This window comes from Ochotona princeps, chromosome 4, assembly GCF_030435755.1.
Source record: "Ochotona princeps isolate mOchPri1 chromosome 4, mOchPri1.hap1, whole genome shotgun sequence".
Taxonomy (NCBI): domain Eukaryota; kingdom Metazoa; phylum Chordata; class Mammalia; order Lagomorpha; family Ochotonidae; genus Ochotona; species Ochotona princeps.
Genome location: NC_080835.1, coordinates 54,866,371 through 54,871,305, shown reverse-complemented (window position 1 = coordinate 54,871,305; position 4,935 = coordinate 54,866,371). Strand labels below are relative to the sequence as shown.

General features: G+C 52.9%; 1 long non-coding RNA gene across 2 annotated transcripts in view; it reads left to right on the top strand.

The window, feature by feature from the left end:
* The first annotated feature begins 75 nt into the window (after window positions 1–75).
* LOC131480211 (uncharacterized) overlaps window positions 76–4,935 on the top strand; it is a 55,857-nt gene continuing 50,997 nt past the window's right edge. The window contains exons 1-2 of one of the 2 annotated variants that reach the window (XR_009245336.1): window positions 76–285; window positions 833–970. This is a non-coding gene — a long non-coding RNA (uncharacterized LOC131480211). The remainder of the gene's footprint in view (window positions 286–832; window positions 971–4,935) is intronic. The other variant, XR_009245335.1, reaches the window with a different exon arrangement.

Sequence of the window (4,935 nt, the reverse complement as noted above, 5' to 3'; positions counted from 1 at the left end):
AGCGACGGCACCACCGCTCGACGCTCCGCGCGCGGCGCTTTATAACCTCACAAGGGGGCGGGCCCGGCGCGGCGGGGCGCTCCACCCCCGCGGGGGCGGCATCTGCCCCGGGCGCGGTGCGAGCGGGACGGCGCAGAGCGAGCGGAGGGCGAGAGGCGCCGGGACCGGAGCGCTTCACGGGGCGGGCCTAGCCGTGGAGCTCGGGCCATGGAGCTCGAGCGCTCCACGGGGCGGGCCTAGCCGTCCCCGCGCCCCCTCGACCGCCCCCTGAGCTGCGCCGCCGAGGTTGTTACAGCCCACGGCCGGAGCATGGACTAGGAGAGCTAACACGTGCAAGCCAAGCCGAGCGCAGCTGGCTGGCGGGCAGGCCTTGGGGGTTTCACCCCTTTGGAAGGACCCCACCCCTTTGGCTGTAAAGGCCTAAGTCTCACCTCTGGTTAGTGATGTTGGGATTAGTTCACCGCTGAACACCCCGCAGCCTCTAGCTTTCCCAAAGTACCCTTATGTTCACAACTGCTACCCATCTGTCTGTCCTTGGAGGCCCTGCTTGGTGAGGCTGTGGCAAAGCGGACACTGGCAACAAGGGCAAAACAAGAGATGCCAGGTTGCTTTGCAACCACAGAAGGCAGAGGCATCTGCCCCGGACTGGGGGCTAATGCACAGTGGCACCTAGGTTTTCAGTCAGGTCTGGAATCGAGTTTTGGCTCAACCTTTAGATAGATAATTTGTTTTTATTTGAAAGGCAGAGAGACATGTTCTGGGGAGTAGTTGTTCCATCTTCTGGTTCATTTCCCAGCCAAGCAGGGCCGAGCCAGTCCAAAGCCAGGAGCAGGTGGCAAGGGACCAAGCACCCAGGCGGTGTTCCACTGTCTTCTTTGGTGCATTAGCAGGAAGCTGGATGGGAAGCGGAGCAGTCTGGGTTCAAAACAGCATTGTCATCCGAAATGCCAGTGAGAGAACAGGATGGACGGTGAGTGTTACTCTTGGTAGGCACTGGAGTGGGAATGGAGTCTTTGGAGAGTTTTAATTAAGTCCAGTGTGTTGTCTAAGCCCTGTAGCCACAGTGCGGGACATGGGCAGCAGCGCGGGACAAAGAGGACAGTGGAGGGCCTATAAGGAGGGATTCTGGTGACAGAAGGATGAGCTTCAAGCCAGGGCAGTGTCAGAGAGAATGCAAGGGAGACCTGGCATGAAAAGGGGAGATCTTCCAGAAGGTAATGGGATGACTGCATGCAGGGGATGCCAGCCACAAACATGTCTGTGACAAGACAGATGTCCTGGACCCAGCTATTTCCAGCACTTTAGAACTGGGAGATGGAATTATATCATAACTTGTCAAATGTGTTACCCCTGGGTAGTGAGAAGTCAGATACCATCATTTTCACGAGTGACAAGACTTCAGGCTGACAGGGTCTGTTTGAAACATTCAGATCCCACGTAATACAGCACATTTCCCTTTGCTCCTTCTGTAGGCCAGGCCCTAAGTGGAGCACAGAGGAGAAGCAGACCAAGTCCTTGGTTCAAGGGTATGCAATCAAGAGATAATGTTCCAGGGTCAGCGCAGTAACCTAGTGGCCAAATCCTTGCCACGCATGTGCCAGGATCCTATATGGGTGGCAGTTCATATCTCAGCTGCTCCACTTCCCTTCCAGCTCCCTCCTTGTGACCTGGGAAGGCAGTAGAGGATGGCCCAAAGCCTTGGGACCCTGCACCTGTGTGTGAGACCCGGAAGAAGCTCATGGCTCCTGGCTTTGGATTGGCTTATCTCCTACTGTTGTGGCCACTTGGGGGAGTGAACCAGTGGGTGAACAGCTTTCTCCCTGTCTCTCCTTCTCTCTGACTTTCCAATAAAAATAAATATTTTTTTTTTAAAAATAAGAGATAATTTTCCAAAACCAATGGGTTCAAGACAGCAGCCTATAGTGCAGGATTATGGAGGAGGCTATGCCAAGTTCAGCCCTTCCTTTCCATGCCATCACCATTTAGTCTGCATGTTTGCCCCATGCTGTCACCATTTGGTCTGCATGTTTGCCCCTGTACATATCACCAAGTCCCAATGTGGACCTAGCTCTGCATACTGACCTGTGAATGAGTGTTTGGAGGAAGAGAAAATAGTGGTTTGGGGAGGTCAAGAGATGACATTGTCACTGCACCTGAAATGTTGAGTCTGATTCCTGCAGACAGAGAGGAAGAGGAAAGGTTCTTGGAAGCTGTCTGTGTCCTGAGCATTTCCCCTCATAGGGGATGACATGGAGGCTCACATCACACAGTAACTCGGGCCCCTTCCCCACACATTCCAATAGCCTACATTCCTGTGCTGAGCTGTCCCGCACCCTGCTCTGCCCTTGGCAGTGTAAGCAGGACAGCTATGAGAATGCTCCTGGGGACCTGGGTCACCTTTCTTCATCTCTCCCAACTTGACCAGTAGGTGCTTTGGTCAAGCCAGGGAGAAGTCAAGCTTCCCAGAAGGGCTTGAGGAAAGGTGAGTTTTGTGCAACGTGGCCGACCCAACCTCTCCGCTGAACCCACTTTGGTGTTGTTCTGCCATGGGGGACTGTTGTGGGGCCTTTACAGTGTGGGAGGGATCTGACACTCTTCTGAGACATGGCAAGGATGGCAAAGTGTCCACTTTGCATAGATGAGCAGGGAGAGTGGCTGGTTGACAGCTACCAGGACACCTGCCAGGGGGATAGGCACACGAGGAAAACAGAAATGGTTCCCCAGTACCCTTTGCTACACTCGACCCTGGCTTGGGTGAGCCTGCTTGGTCCTGATTTACAGCCACTCTACAAAGGGATGTAATCACCCTGGATTACAAGTGGGGTACTGAAAGGTGACGTGACTTGCCTGGTCTCACACAGCAAGTGGTGAAGCCAACATCTCAGGTCTTCCTCAGCCTCAAGGCCATGGGCTTTCCCTGCTCACAAGGCTAGGGTCAACAGATGGCTTCTCACATTCGCACCACTGACTATAGGCTAGTCCCCAGCCCTGCATGCCATCCCGCTGTTCCACCACAGACACACCCTCCACTGCTCCTTTAAGCTTCTCCCACAGCTCTGTGAGTCAATTCCCATTTCGCAGTTGGAAAAACTGAGGTCCTACAGTTAGAGAAATGTCTAGACATCAGAGATGGGTCACCATTTAAACAGTTCTGATGCCCCAAGGTGGATGAACTCATCCCAGCTGGTGTTCAGCTCCCTTGGAGAGCGAGTGGGAGGGCAATCCAGCATGGCCCTCTGACCCAGAAACTCACCCACCTCCTTCTTCCTCACTGAGGTGTTTCCCAGCCAGAACAACTGTGTGGCCCAGCAGCAGCCCTCCCTGGCACTCCTTCTCAAGCCCCCTCCTGTCTTTCTTCTGGTGACCATCGCACTTGCTGCTTGATTGTCAGGGGCCAGGTGGGATACAGTCTCGAAGGCCAGGCTAAGAAGCCCGAAGTAATTTACTTATTTTAAAGATTTACTTATTTTTATTGGAAAGGCAGATATACAGAGAGGAGAAACAGAGAGAAAGATCTTCCATTCATTGGGTTATTCCAAGTGGCCACAATGCCCAGAGCTGAGCCTATCTAAAGCCAGGAGAAAGTAGTTTCTTCTGGGACTCCCTGGCAGGTGCAGGGTTTCAGGGCTTTGGGAAGTAGAGCATCCGGGATTAGAACTGGCAACCATATGAAATGATGGCACTTGTAAGTAGAGGATTAGCCAATTGAGTCATTGTTTTGGCCCCCAGAAGCCCAAATTTCATCCTTCGAATAAGGAGGAACCATCAAGGTGTATGGTAAGGGGTGAGGCAAGGTCAGCTCTGGCGTTTACAAAGATGACTGTCCAGGCAGGAACACCCTGAGCTGTCATCTCCCAGGGTACCCTTCCTAACTACCACTGGGTTAGGTTCCAGCAGAGATGCAGTAACTTAAACACCAGAGGGAAGGGGAGGAAGCCCAGTGGGGTGGGAGCCTTGTGGTAAGGGCTGCTTGGTAGAAGGTCTGTCTTTCGTCAATGGGTGTTAGCAGACCTACCATAGCCTGGCAGGGTCACTGTCTGCCTGCCTCTCCAAACTTCTGCAGAGCTGCCCATGTCTATGTAGTCCCTCCAGAGCCTCAAAGGAGAGTGTGGGGCGGCCAGGGCAGGGAGTGTGCTGGAAGTGAATGGAAAGCACCCAAGGGAGTATTCTTGCCCTCTCAACTCTCAAGGATCACACCTCCCCCCAAACCCATCTTCTCCTGCAGAGGCTATGAGAAGGCAAACAGGTGGAACCAGAGACCTCTCTGGAACCCAGCACCTGAGCCTGCCTTGCAGTCTTGGTGTGGTCGAATGGAGAGAAGTGATCGAGGGTGATGGGGAAAGTGATCCAGGGTGGCTCCAGAGAACACTCCTCACTTTTAGGCTAGGCCTTGGGGGACTTGGTAACAGCTTTTGGCTCTGTCGTGTGTGACAGATCTGGTCTACAGAAGAGGGGTTGGGTCAGGCTCAAACCCTTGGGAAGCAGTGTTCAAAGCAGCCCTGGGCCTATTTTAGAACGTTCTGTCGCAATGTGTACAGAAAGCTCCCTTGCATCATTCTTTCAGCAGTTTCTTACTCAACTCACCCCAGGCCTTTTCCCCCACAGAGCAAGGCGGTTTGAGGGACCATCTGTTGCACAAAGAGTGCCTGATATATTCATTTTCCATCTGTGCTTCTGTGTTCCCATTTTTGCCCTCCGCATACAAACACACACATACGTACATGCACACAATGCATACACATATATGCATACAGTGTACACACACATACACACATAGCCCTGTGCTGCATGCCGGGGTGCCAGTCCCTGATCTGCTTTCTGGGAGAAAAATCAGCAGTATGTGGGATGTGTGTGTGTGTGTGTGTATAGTAGAATATATTGTAGAATAGCAGTTGCTATTCTACAGTAGCCTCCCTGGCCTTCTTTCTTCAGTAG